The sequence below is a fragment of the Pelophylax lessonae genome (genome assembly GCF_965119305.1).
Source record: "Pelophylax lessonae genome assembly, chromosome: 2".
Classification (NCBI taxonomy): domain Eukaryota; kingdom Metazoa; phylum Chordata; class Amphibia; order Anura; family Ranidae; genus Pelophylax; species Pelophylax lessonae.
Genome location: NC_138769.1, coordinates 747,918,606 through 747,933,330, shown reverse-complemented (window position 1 = coordinate 747,933,330; position 14,725 = coordinate 747,918,606). Strand labels below are relative to the sequence as shown.

Here is a 14,725-nt window from a genome sequence, read left to right as displayed (position 1 = left end):
GGGGAAGTAGGTGATCTGTGGGTTCTGTGTTGAGTGGAGGTAGGTGATCTGTAGGTTCTGTGTTGGTGGGGGGGGGGGTAGGTGATCTGTGGGTGGGTTCTATGTTTGGGGAGGTAGGTGGATCTATGGGTTCTGTGTTGGGGGGATAGGTGATCTGTGGGTTCTGTGTTGGTGGGGGGGGGGGGAAATAGGTGATCTGTGGGTTCTATGTTCGGGGAGGTAGGTGATCTCTGGGTTCTGTGTTGGGGGATAGATGATCTGTGGGTTCTGTGTTGGGGGAGGTAGGTGATCTGTGGGTTCTGTGTTGGGGGAGGTAGGTGATCTGTGGGTTCTGTGTTGGGGGAGGTAGGTGATCTGTGGGTTCTGTGTTGGGGGAGGTAGGTGATCTGTGGGTTCTGTGTTGGGGAAGGTAGGTGATCTGTGTTTGATAAGGTAGTCATATTGTAAGACCTTTGTGTGTGAGGAGGAATGTGAAAGGGAAGGGGTGTAATATCTGGAGGAATGTGTATGGGGGAGGGATAAGAAGACAGGGAGGGCTGTGTAGGGGGAGGGGGGAGAAGCTGGGGAGGTCTGTGTATGGGGGAGGGGTGAGAAGGGCTGTGTATGGGGGAGGGGGGAGAGGGACTGTGTATGGGGGAGGGAGGAGAAGGGCTGTGTATGGGGGAGGGGTGAGAAGGGCTGTGTATGGGGGAGGGGTGAGAAGCTATAGAACATCGAGAACATCGCCTTGTTCAGCTGCCCATACACTCGTACAATCTCCTTCCAATCTTTTCATTGTAAGATCCTTCCCTCCATTTTCTTATGGTTAGTGGAGTGAAATGGAAGTGTGTGATGGCAGTGATGAGGAAATTGGAAGGATCCGGATGGAAAATGTTTCTGGAATGAAGAAATTTCTAGCAGTGAATGTGATTTCATTCAGGAAAGTCCATTCATTCCAAACAAAGGTTTCTTCCAGTGCATTCGTCATGTCATCAGATCTGCTTTTGTATGAATGTCTGTATAGACGTGCGTTTAAAAATCTCCTGGTGTATGGCCAACATAACTGTTATTGTGACTGAGCCCTGAGAATTGTGGGTTCTGTTCCAGAATCCCCCAGGATGTAGCTTGTCGCTCCCCTTTACAATAGTGTATAATAAGGTGCCGAATAAATTCTTATATGGAAGGAGTGAGTCCCAGTGGTAGATTCAAGATGTGGGTGCCGGGTGAGGAAATTCCGTGCTCCCCTCTCAGTATAGCCCACACTCACCAGAGAGCGGCACCCCTCCAGGGGTAACCAGCGTTGAGTATATGGGGTAGACCCTCAATGGATCTCGATGAGGCTCTCCAATCCTCCTGGGGTTAATCTCACTTCCTCCCTTCTATGGTTTAAGTAAGCAAGCGGTATGCAATATAGGGTATCGTAAAGGCAGCTCTCCAAAATGTTGAAAACGGTATCATTTAAAATCATAACACAGCATCCGTAGGTGAGTAGGGACCGCGAACCCCTCGTGTAGCGGTACTTCCGGGACGCCGTGCGCCTCACCGGCCGGATGTGCGTCTCACAGGGCGGAACTGACGTGCCTACGCTCTACGCGTTTCGTCATCAAACTGACGTCATATTTATTAATTTTTTGTCTAATTTTAAAGTTCAAATTTATTTATTTATTTCACCAATTATTTATACCACCACTTGGAATCCCTATGAGATTTTTATAGAACTATTTGTTTATTTTACTTGGCACAATTCACCACATATATATAATTTTTTAATTATATCTTTTCACCTGGATATCCATACCCACACCATACAGGGCAATTTTTAGAGAATTCATTTTTAGTGAGTGGTATATATATATATATATATATATAGCACATTTATCACCTATATACTTGAATACTAAGAACCTCACTTGGATATCCTTATTCTTTGTTATATAACACTAGCACTGCCACCTAGTGGTTGTATTATTTATTACACGAGTCACTTTAATTTTAATTTTTGTAAGACTCACCTGGTATCATATGAATTGTTTGCACCTATTTATTGATTTAAAGCACTGTTTACAGTTTTCCAATGTTATGCATTTTTAACTTATTTATCTAACATCAATTTTTTACCAGTGTCAAGTGTTTACTAAATATTGTCTGTGGCATATTTGTGGTTTAATATCGAATTTATTTGGTGTTTATAAGGACCATTATTTCTCCCACTTATCTGTACCACTGATAGGGCCAACATACGTTATTACCTTCCACCACTCACATTTGTCCTGTATTATTAGATACACCGTTCTCCCATATATTCAGTATAAGGACTGGCAGCGCCAATATACCCTACCTACTTCTATTATCTAGATATAGTTTACCTATATTTTTGGGATAGGCTGCAGCCAACAACTAACTTATCTACATCCATTTGCGCGGAATTCCCTATACATCACATTGCCCCTTATGGTTCCCATCCCCGCCCCCATTAATGACTCCACATTTCTCCCCACATTGGTTTTCCTCTTCTTCCCCCAATAGTGACCCCACATTGGTTCCCCTCTTCTCCCCCTCTAATGACCCCACATTTATCTCCACATTAGTTCCCCATTTCTTCCCCCATAGTGACCCCGCATTGCCCCCTATGGTTCCCATGTCCTCCTCCAATAGTGACCCCACATTTCTTCCCACATTGGTTCCCCTCGTCTCCCCCTATAGTGACCCCAAATTTGTTCCCCTCTTCTCCCCTATAGTAACCCCACATTGACTCGCCTCTTTTCCCCTATAGTGATCCCACATTTATACACCATGGTTTCCCTCGTCTACCCTCATAGTGACCTCACCTTGCCCCCCATGGTTATATTCTCCTTCTCCCCCCATAGTGACCCAATGTTGACCCTTCATGGATTCTGCTTCTTTCCCTAATGGTGACCCCACATTTTCCCACAATGGTTCCTCTCCTGTGCCCCCACATGGCCCCTCTTTGTCCCTTTTTTCTCCCTCATAGTAACCCCACATTACCCTCATGGTTCCTCCCCCACATTGCCCCCACCCCATTGTTCCTCTATTCTCCTCCTACAGTAACCCCACATTGCCCCCCCCCATGGCTCCTCTCTTCTCCCCCCATAATGACCTCACATTTCCCCCAGTCCTCAGGGATCAATCTTCCTGTAATGACTTCTCATTGTATAAGAAATGTGTCCATTGATGAAGATCTTCCTCCTTTATATACAATGTATCCATGGGGGAGGGGGGAGTCCTGTGTCATCAGCCCCGCCCAATGTATCCGCCCACTTCATCTCCTAACTCAGCTTTACTCTTTGACTGCTGGAACTCTCCTATTCCTGATTTATTTGTTGTTTAGACTCGGTCATGGTGTCATGCGCTTCTTTTCTATTTTACATTTGTGTTGTAATTGAGTAACCAGACATGCTATGTACACCTTACCGGTTCATGTAGGGGGAAGCAGATACCTGTAGGTCCTCACAACCACCAAGCCAGATTTGTATGGAAGAGGCCTTGTCTCCATCAACACGGGGACATGGAGCTTTGCTAGGGGGTCTCTGCCAGAGTGCCCTTCTCATGTTGAGGGTATTTGGCCTGGTATGGTTCAGTCAGAGGGCTACCACTTGCTGACCCCCTTTTCCTGACCTGCCAGGCGTAGATAAGGATTCGTTTTGAGGAATCCCTCTTACATCTCATACCAGATCCTGGTAAAGAATAAGGGTCCTGTATGGATGTTTATAGGAAATCCAGTCTCTTTCTATTTTTTTATTCCAATTTCACTTTTGCTTTTCTACATTCCTCAGGTATGCCATGTGACAGGCAGCTATAAAGCATTACTATTTTATTTTATTTTTTTAAATAAAATAATAAGTAAGTTATACTTACCTGCTCTCTGCAATGCACACAGCGACCCCAAACCTCCTCTTCTGGCATCCCTTACCAGCAATATTAGCTCCTCATCTTCTGTGTCTTCCCTATAGCAAGCCACTTGCTATGGGGGCAGATATGGAAACTCATTCCATAGCCGGGCTGTGTGTGTCTATAGATACACACAGTATGGTTTGGCCCCACCCCCCTTTCTCTCTGCAGGATTTGGCTGGCTGACAGCAGCAGGAGCTAAGGGCTCCACCTGCTACCCAATCCTCCTATGAGAAGAGAAAGACAGGGGAGAAGAAATGCAACTTGGCACAGTGCAGGATTGATTCAGGCCTCAGGTAAGTATTTAGTTGGACCACAGCAAGTGGAACTTTTATTTCACTTTAATAGAAGGAATGCATTAAAAAAAAACATTTTAGCTTTAGAGCCACTTCAAGGCATCACCCAAGCATGTTGTTCAAAGGAATTTTGTATTTTGTTGCATTGGTATGTCCCACCCGGCAGTGCCCTTTCTGGGTCATTTGTCTGACGGCTGTATGGGACTGCTCTTGTTCTGGGAGGACGTCACATGATGCCCCCCATTCTTTCCATACATGTGCACCCCCAGGGGTGTGCAGCACATTGAAGAGAGGTGAGATGTGTCCCTCGGACACAGCACATCACCAATCAGAGTAAAGAGCCAATGATGTTTTGCTCTTTACCATGTGATCAGCTCTGTCCAATCAGGAAACGTAAACAGATGCTGATTATCGGCATTTCCTTTCCTCAGCGCTGTCCCCATCAGTACAGTCTCATCAGTGCCCATCAGTGCAGCCTCATCTATGCACATCAGTGAAGAAGAATTGTGTATTTGCTAATTTTTTTTAAACGAAACAAAGAAAAAATATGTTTTTTTTTTTCAAATTTTTGGTCTTCATTTTTCATTTGGTTAGCAAAAAATAAAAAACCCAGTGGTGATTGGATACCACCAAAAGAAAGCTCTATATGTCTAAATAAATGATAAAAATGTCATCTGAGTACATTGTCCCATGACCGCGCAACTGGTATTCAAAGTGTGACAGCGCTGAAATCTGAAAATTGGCCTGGGCAGGAAGGGGGTAAAAGTGTTTGGTATTGAGGTGGTTAAACATGTGTAATACTGTACATATTCTTTCTATATATTAGATATATTCAGTTTTGGAGAAATAGAAAGTGGGGATCAGATGTGGGTACCATGGTGGAGGACCAGTGGGAAGAGGATTTAGCCTCAGATCTTTGCTACATGTTACGAAGATTTTCCCAGTTGTCCATCCTGCTAAGAACACCTTATACCCCTGATTAGAATGGGATTTCAGCAGGACCCCATATGTAGTAAATGTAGTAGAGATCACAGATCACACATAGATCTCGGGACATGATTGGCGGCACCATTAATCAAACTTTTCCAACTGATGTAAGAAACTGACTGACGTGGACCCTAAGCAATGTGTCCTGAGTATCTCAGACGGTGTGATTACACAGACGCATACCAAGGCCGCAGTGTCTAGGGTCTCTTCAGCCACAGAAATGTATTTTCCTATATTGGAAATCTCCAACTCCTCCCAGTTCCCAGTAATGGCTTACCCATATGGTTAATGACTGTATTTACCAGCATAGGGAATGTCCTAACACTTTTATAAACTGTGGGGTGGATGAGTACTCCGAGTCTACCGCCCATTGACCTAGTATCTGCTTGTTGACCGCCTCATGTAGGAGTTCAGTGGCAGAGCGGCTCTCCTGCACTGAATATCTAATACGTCATCCAGCTCCTCCGGGTAGCGGGGCGCCATTAGTCACAGCACAAGCCGATCAGTGAGACCCAGCCAATGATTGACCGCCAGCACCTGCTGATCGGTGAAGAGGATGATAGGACAGAGCTCTGTGAATGTAAACAACATAGAGCTCCGCCCTGTCAGCAGGGATGTGCTATTTTTTTTGTTTCCCTGCAAAGCAAAAGCACAAAGTGAATGGCAAGCATTGTTAGGCATATATTTTTAACCCCTTGATCGCCCCTAGTTATTAACCCCTTCCGAGCCAGTGTCATTAAATAGTTACATAGTTAGTGAGGTTGAAAAAAGACATCGGTCCATCAATTTCAACCTATGATGTGTGTGTGTGTGTTTGCTGCTAACCGTACATTGTATACCCCCTGTATATTGTACATTGTATACCCCTGTATGTTGTACATTGTATACCCCTGTATATTGTACATTGTATACCCCTGTATGTTGTACATTGTATACCCCTGTATGTGGTACATTGTATACCCCTGTATGTTGTACATTGTATACCCCTGTATGTTGTACATTGTATACCCCCTGTATGTTGTACATTGTATACCCCTGTATGTTGTACATTGTATATAGGGATGATCGAACGGTTTGGGTCGACCATCGGTTTGGCCCGAACATTGGATGTTCGAGGTTCGGCCGAATTTAGAACTTTTTGCCCAAAAAGTTCGGAATTCGGCAACCAGAACCGCCCAAAATGCAATGCTTCAGGAAATGGGCTTTAAAAGCCTGTGATTGGACCAGAGCCATTAGTAAAAGCCAATTGAGGGGGCAGGAGAATGCTAGGAATGTGATTGGAGTGACTAGGGGGTCCCTAGACCAATCATTAGTGAATACACCCCCCAGTATATAAGATCGCCCCGCCATATTCCTAGCATTGTTATACTGGACATAGAAGAGAGTGGAAGCAGTTCTGTTAATTTTACTTTAAAAGTGTCATTTAGCATTTATTAGTGTGAGGAAAGGGATATCTAGTGTAGTTAGAGAGTGCTCCTTTACACTTAAGTTAGCTTCAAAAATTTAGTTTCTGTAGGGAAAGTATGAAGTGTCAGGGGACTGTAATGTAGTGTAGGGTTAACTGACAGTGACTGTTATGGCAGGGTGACCGCTATAGAGAAATGATCATTTCTCTGAATAGCTTCGGCACACCCATATGGCTTCTCACCAGCAAGCATTTTTTATGCTGCAGGGGCTGCCACTGCCAGTGCTTTTTTGAGGACATGTTTGATGTCAGACATGACATCTGAACATGTGTATAGGAGGTATATATAAACATATATGTCTGTATATATACCCCTAGCCATATATAGGTGTGATAGTAGCAGAAATATATGCTTCACATGAACACTTTTTATGAAACTTCACATGTACACTTTTTAGACCCCCCAGATACGAAATCCAAAGAAAAAATCTCTAAAAAATCTCTTTTTTTTTTTTTCAATAATTGGCTTTTTTTTTATCAAAAATGACAATTTTTAAGAACTTTTTTTGTGTGATTTTGTGTCTGGGGGGTCTAAAAAGTGTACCTGTGAAGTTTCAGCTCTGTAGCATGTCCAGAACCAGAAAAAAAGATCATATAGGTGTAAAAGGAGGGTCCCACATCCCTGTTCTACTGAAAAAGTATCTTTTTTTTTTCATGGTTCTGGACATGCTACAGAGCTGAAACTTCACATGCACACCTTTTAGACCTCCCAGATACTAAATCCAAAGTCAAAATAAAAAAAAAAAACTCTCTCTTTTTTTTTTTTCCAATAATTGGCTTTTTTATCAAAAATGACAATTTTTAAGAACTTATTTTTGTGTGATTAATAGTTAATGGGGCATGACCCAGAACCCTAGGCACTTTTTAGGGGCATTTATTGGGTTTTAGGGCTTAAAAATTGTGTTTTTTGATTCCAGAAGTTTGGGTCCCATTGATTTCAATGGGGTTCTGGAATCCAAACCGAACTTTCCTGAAATTCGGGTGTTCTGGTCGAACCAAACTTTTCAAAAGTTCGATCATCCTTAATTGTATACCCCTGTATGTTGTGGTCTTTAATGTGTCCATCTAATAGTTTTTTGAAACTATCAATGCTCCCTGCTGATACGACTGCTTGTGGAAGATAATTCCACATCCTTACCGCTCTGACAGTAAAGAGCCCTTTACACAGTTTAAGGTTAAACCGCTTTTCCTCTAGTTTTAGTGAGTGACCCCCTGTGTCTTATTGAATTCCCTTTCTCTGAAAAGTTTGTTCCCTATGCTAGGGTCACCAGTTCGGTCATTAGTACAATGACAGTGCATATTTTTAGCACTAATCGCTGTATTATTGTCACTGGTCCCCACAAAGTGTCAGTTAGTGTCAGATTGGCCACCGCACTATCACAGTCCCACTATAATTAGTTGATCAACGCCATTACTAGTGTAATGAAAAATAAATACAATTTCCAGTATACAGTATCTCACAAAAGTAAGTACACCCCTCACATTTTTGTAAATATTTTATTCTATCTTTTCATGTGACAACACTGAAGAAATGACACTTTGCTACAATGTAAAGTAGTGAGTGTACAGCTTGTATAACAGTGTAAATTTGCTGTCCCCTCAAAATAACTCAACACACAGCCATTAATGTCTAAACTGCTGGCAACATATGTGAGTACACCCCTTAATGACAATGTCCGAATTGGGCCCAAATTGTGAATATTTTGTGTGGCCACCATTATTTTCCAGCACTGCCTTTACCCTCTTGAGCATGGAGTTCATCAGTGCTTCACAGGTTGCCACTGGAGTCCTCTTCCCCTCCTCCATGATGAAATTATGGAGCTGGTGGATGTTAGAGACCTTGCGCTCCTCCACCTTCCGTTTGAGGGTGTTCCACAGATGCTCAATAGGGTTTAGGTCTGGAGACATGCTTGGCTAGTCCATCACCTTTACTGTCAGCTTCTTTAGCAAGGCAGTGGTCATCTTGGAGGTGTTTGGGGTCGTTATCATGTTGAAATACTGCCCTGCGGCGCAGTCTCCGAAGAGAGGGGATCATGCTCTGCTTCAGTATGTCATGTTGGCATTCATAGTTCCCTCAATGAACTGTAGCTCCCCAGTGCCGGCAGCACTCATGCAGCCCCAGACCATGACACTCCCACCACCATGATTGACTGTAGGAAGACACACTTGTCTTTGTACTCCTCATCTGGTTGCCGCCCCACACGCTTGACACCATCTGAACCAAATAAGTTTATCTTGGTCTCATCAGACCACAGGAGATGGTTCCAGTAATCCATGTCCTTAGTCTGCTTGTCTTCAGCAAACTGTTTGCAGGCTTTCTTGTGCATCATCTTTAGAAGAGGCTTCCTTCTGGGACAACAGCCATGCAGACCAATTTGATGCAGTGTGCGGCGTATGGTCTGAGCACTGACAGGCTGACCCCCCTACCCCTTCAACCTCTGCAGCAATGCTGGCAGCACTCATACGTCTATTTCCCAAAGACAACCTCTGGATATGACGCTGAGCATGGCACTCAACTCCTTTGGTCCACCATGACGAGCCCTGTTCTGAATGGAACCAGTCCTGTTAAACCCATGTATGGTCTTTGCCACCATGCTGCAGCTCAGTTTCAGGGTCTTGCCAATCTTCTTATAGCCTAGGCCATCTTTATGTAGACTAACAGATCTTTTTTTAAGATCCTGAGAGAGTTCTTTGCCATGAGGCGCCATGTTAAACTTCCAGGGACCAGTATGAGAGAGTGAGAGCGATAACACCAAATTTAACACACCTGCTCCCCATTCACACCTGAGACCTTGTAACACTAACGATTCACATGACACCAGGGAAGGAAAATGGCTAATTGGGCCCAATTTGGACATTTTAACTTAGGAGTGTACTCACTTTTCAGGGGACAGTAAATTTACACTGTTATACAAGCTGTAAACTCACTACTTTACATTGGAGCAAAGTGTAATTTCTTCAGTGTTGTCACATGAAAAGATAGAATAAAATATTTACACAAATGTGAGGGGTGTACTCACTTCTGTGAGATACTCTATATATCCCATAGTTTGTAGACGCAAACACACAAAGCAATCAATATACGCCTATTTCAATTTTTTTTTTTACCAAAAATATGTAGCAGAATAGATATTTGCCTGGGTTTATGAAGAAAGTCGATTTTTGTACAATTTTTCCTGAATCTGTTTCATAGCAGAAAGTAAAAAATATTGTTTTTTTTTTTTTTTCAAAATGTTCAGTCCTTTTTTTGTTTATAGCTAAAAAAAAATAAAAAAAAAAATAAAAAAAGTTTTGATCAAATGCCACCAAAAGAAATCTCTATTTGTGTGAAAAATATATACATTTCATTTGGGTATAGTGTCGCATGATCGTGCAATTGTCAGGTAAAGAAACCCAGTGCCAAAAGCAAAAAATGGCCTGGTCATGAAGGGAGTAAACCAATCTTCCGGAAGGCAAGTGGGCACTGTATAAAATGTTGATGTGATGCAGGGTGTACTCTTATACTCTTTGTAAGATCTCTCGGGTACTTTTCTTCCTGGTTGCGTTCCACCTGATTGAGAGGTGGAGCGCATGTGGGCGCGGTGACGCTGACGTACGTGACGTCATTCTCGAGCGCCGCTCATGGCGCCTATTTCAACTAGCGGTCTGCACGGAACAGATTGTTCGTGCAACCGCTCATGACAGCCACCTTACCGGACGCTGCTGTGCTGAACCTGACACCCGACCCGCTGCCTACCTATCCGATCACAGCTTCACTTACCAGCCTGCTGCCAGTCTCCTCTCCTCTCCTGGGACCCTGCTTGCCGCTGCCTCTGCACCATTGCAACCTGTGATAAGTACCCCACAGGGGATCCTCTCCAGATACCATTAATTCTAGCATTGCTACACCTCTACCCTGCTTACATGCATTTTGCACTCAAGAAGGATATCTTCCCCTTGTAAATGTCTGCTTGCTAATTGTGTGCATATCCACCATTACTACCAGTTATTCATACCGCTGTGTATTATCAACTACTGTTATCTGCTAATTACACTGCTGCATATTATCTACCATTGCTACCAGTTACTCATACCTCTGTCTATTAACAAATATTGCTACCTGCTGCTCATACTGCTACATACTTTCACTGTGCTTTGCTTCCGCTAGCATTTGTACTTGTGTGTCCCTAACCTGCTTCCAACCACTATGATGAGTAAAGAGAGTTAAGTCGGGTGATTTAACATAATCTCTGCAATACTACTGAGTGGTTTACTGCAGCTGAAGATCCAATTGTAATTATAAATAACAGAGCGTTACACTCTTGAATGTTGACATATTCATTTTCTATTCCAATTGGACCACAATGGCTGTGAAACCCAATAGGATAAGGCTGTCTTGCGTTATATGCTGTCACATATTCTTGACTTTTGAATGCACAGTATGTTTCATTATCTGACGATGTACCTGATGAGGAAATGTAATGCTAATTGTACTCAATTGTCCACTCTGGAACGTTTTGGATGTTTCAATAAATTTTCTGTTTTATTAAAAATTCTAAAGCAACTTTATTTAGCTCTTTATATAGAATTCTGACATTTTTTTTTTTTTTTCTGTACAGGTGGATTGATGAAGTTTTCAGTCACGTTGGCATTCAAAAGCACAACTAAGTCACATGGGAAAGAAGACATATGAGCGTCTTATGTGACTAAAAGTCTTTTTGCAGGTCACTGGAGGATTCACACAGGACACAAGTCATATCAGTGTTCGAAAACGTTGTAAGTCTATTGGATACTCTTCAACATTGATCAAGCCTCCAAGGACAACAGAAGAGAAGCCATTTCAGTGTTCTGAAAGTGACAATGGCTTTATAGTAAAGTCCAACCCATGTATACATAAGAGAAGTAATTTCAGAAGTTTTTTCTTGTCTGAAGTGTGATAAATATTTTACAATGAAGGCAAAACGTATCACACACCAGAAGGCTCACACTGGAGAGAAACCATATCAATGTTCTGAATGTGAAAAAGCTTTTACAAGGAAGTATAATCTTGTCACACATAAGATGATTCACACTGGAGAGAAGCCATATCAGTGTTCTGAATGTTATAAAACATTTACACAGAAAGGTCATCTTGTCCATCACAAGAGGATTCACACCGGAGAGAAGCCGTACAATTGTCCTGAATGTGACAAAACTTTTACAGCTAAGTCAAGCCTTATCACACACCAGAGAATCCACACTGGAGAGAAGTCATATGAGTGTTCAGAATGTGACAAAGCTTTTACAAGGAAGACAGAATTTTTTGCACATCAAAGGATTCACACTGGAGAGAAGCCATATGAGTGTTCTGAATGTGACAAAACTTTTATAAACCAGAGCAAGCTTAAAAGACACCAAAGGATTCACACTGGAGAGAAGCCATATCAGTGTTCTGAATGTGGGAAAGCTTTTACACGCAAAGAAAGCCTTATCACACACCAGAAGCTTCACATTTGAGAGATGCCATATCAGTGTTCTGAATGTGGCAAAGCTTTTACACAGAAGTCAAACCTTATCAAACACCAGATGGTTCACACTTGAGAGAAGTCATTTTAGTATTCTGAATGAGGCATACACTATATTTATTAAAGTACTGGGACACCTGCCTTTACTCTAACATGAACTTTAATGGCATCCCAGTCTTAGTTCGTAGGGTTCTATATTAAGTTGGCCCACCCTTTGCAGCTATAACAGCTTCAAATCTTTTGGGCAGGCTGCCCACAAGGTTTAGAAGTGTGTCTATGGGAATGTTTGACCATTCTTCCAGAAGCACATTTGTGAGGTCAGGCACTGATGTGAACGAGAAGGCCTAGCTCAGTCTAATGCATCCCAAAAGGTGTTCTATGGGGTTGAGGTCATCACACTTTTCCAGTTTGGAGCATGAAATTGTCCAAAATGCTGACACCCTAAGAGTTACCTTTACTGGACCTAAGGGACCAAGCCCAACCCCTGAAAATCAATCCCAACACCATAATCCCTCCTCCACCAAATTATTTGGACCAGTGCACAAAGCAAGATCCATAAAGACATGAATGAGCGAGTTTGGGGTGGAGGAACTGGACTAGCCTGCACAGAGTGATGACCTCAACCCTTTAGAACCCCTTTGGGATGAATTAGACTTTGAGCCAGGCCTTCTCATCCACATCAGTGTCTGACCTCACAAATGCGCTTCTGGAAGAATGGTCAAACATTCCCATAGACAAACTCCTAAATCTTGTGGACGGCCTTACCAGAAGAGTTGAAGCTGTTCTTGGTGCAAAGGGCAGGCCAACTCAATATTGAACCCGGCAAACTAAGACTGGGGTGCCATTAACATTCATGTGCGTGTAAAGGTAGGCATTCCAATGCATATAACAAAAACTATCAGCGCAAAAAATATATCAATAGTGAATGGTGCAATAAACAAATGATATAAAGACAGGCTGCACACACTAAAAGTGTCTAAACCACACAATGTAAGCTAAATAAACCAAAAAGTAGTGTTGCGCCAGTCGCGTGCACACATAGTGTAATGAAACTCAAAATCAGTGTCCATACATGTTCCAATGTCCATACAATCAATCAAATAAACGGTGAATCCACGTGTCCAAAAGAATCTTGTGCAAAACTTAATTAGTGCTTTCGTGATTAGTGCAATCCCACCACCAGGTGAATTGGTCTCTCACCTCCACTATAGACCCACTGCTGGGTCAATCACAGCGTTGTATATACACAGGGACCTTCAGATAGTAAAGGCTATGAATAGCCAATCACCTCCAGAGGGATTCTCACCGATAGACATAAAAGAGGAACAAAGGAAGAGATCTAGTGCTCTCTGTATGGTTGCAGTAAACCGCTTTATTGAGTAAATTAATAAAGTTATATTTTTTATACATACACAGTGTCTAGCGGCATTTATAGTCCCACTCCATAAGGGGAAGTTTCTTTGTATAAATGTCTATCAGGGATGATGGCCGCTGACATTGGGCACTGATTGCGAAGATACTATTTTTCTTTATTGAGTAAAAGGAATGGTACTCACAAAGGTGGCGCTTCCAAAGCGCATAGCAGTCAGCATAAACGGTATCTAGGAAGAGACAGCTTCCAGCACGCAGGCTCTGTATACGCGTGACGTCGAAGCCCAACCACAGGCGTTGACTTCCTCAGTAGGGGTGGAGACTGCATGGTGTGCTGCGCCTTAAATGGCCGGGCTGGATCCCCTTACATGAAGCTGATTGGATCTATTTAACTATTGCCCTCCCTGTGCCTTTTATGCAGCTCAGGACCCCGGAAATAAGAATATTTACATTCATTCCCTGGTGCCACATAGCTAAACCGGATTAAATAGAGAATAGAGCAAATGCAATGCATCTATTGCTTTACATTTATCAGAGACTGCATGCCGGAGCTCATCTCTTTCTAGTATATACCGATCTATTACCAATAATACACTTTATTAAATGACAATTCATAATAAATATATAAATACATAATAAAACTTCTAATTAATTAAAAACGCATTAAATCTATAAAGGTGCATACATTGGAATCTAAAAACGCATCAACTTTTAAAACGCATAAAAAACCCATAAAAATGCATATATCAGAAAAATCCCCATGATTAAAACAGAAATACATCAAATCTTGCAGAACCAGAAGATCATCATTAAAAATACAGATAAAAAACTATCAATAAAAAATGATGTCTAAAATAATACCAGAATGCATTATCTATCGCTAATAAAGCAGTTGAGGTCGAAGTCGATGTTGAGACCTCTAGGTGACAATACTTTGGTTTCATACACCCAAAAGGATTCTTTTCTACTCAACTGTCTTATATAGTGACCCCCTCTCCAATGTTTGGATACATGCTCGATCCCCCAGAATTGCAAGGTATCAGGTTTTCTGTCATGTACTTCTCGGAAATGTTTAGAGACATTATGTGAGGTTTCACCTTTCTTAATATTCTTAACATGCTCTGCTAGCCTCACATTCAAGGGTCTCGAAGTGCGACCAACATACTGGAGCCCGCAGCCACACTCCAGCTTGTAAACCACTCCTACAGTCGAGCAGGTGATCAGATCTTTAATCT

General features: G+C 42.4%; 1 protein-coding gene across 1 annotated transcript in view; it reads right to left on the bottom strand.

The window, feature by feature from the left end:
* Positions 1 to 14,725, bottom strand: part of LOC309548377 (uncharacterized protein) — a gene marked incomplete at its 3' end in the record, with an annotated part of 387,813 nt that overhangs the window by 272,048 nt on the left and 101,040 nt on the right. The window lies entirely within an intron of this gene.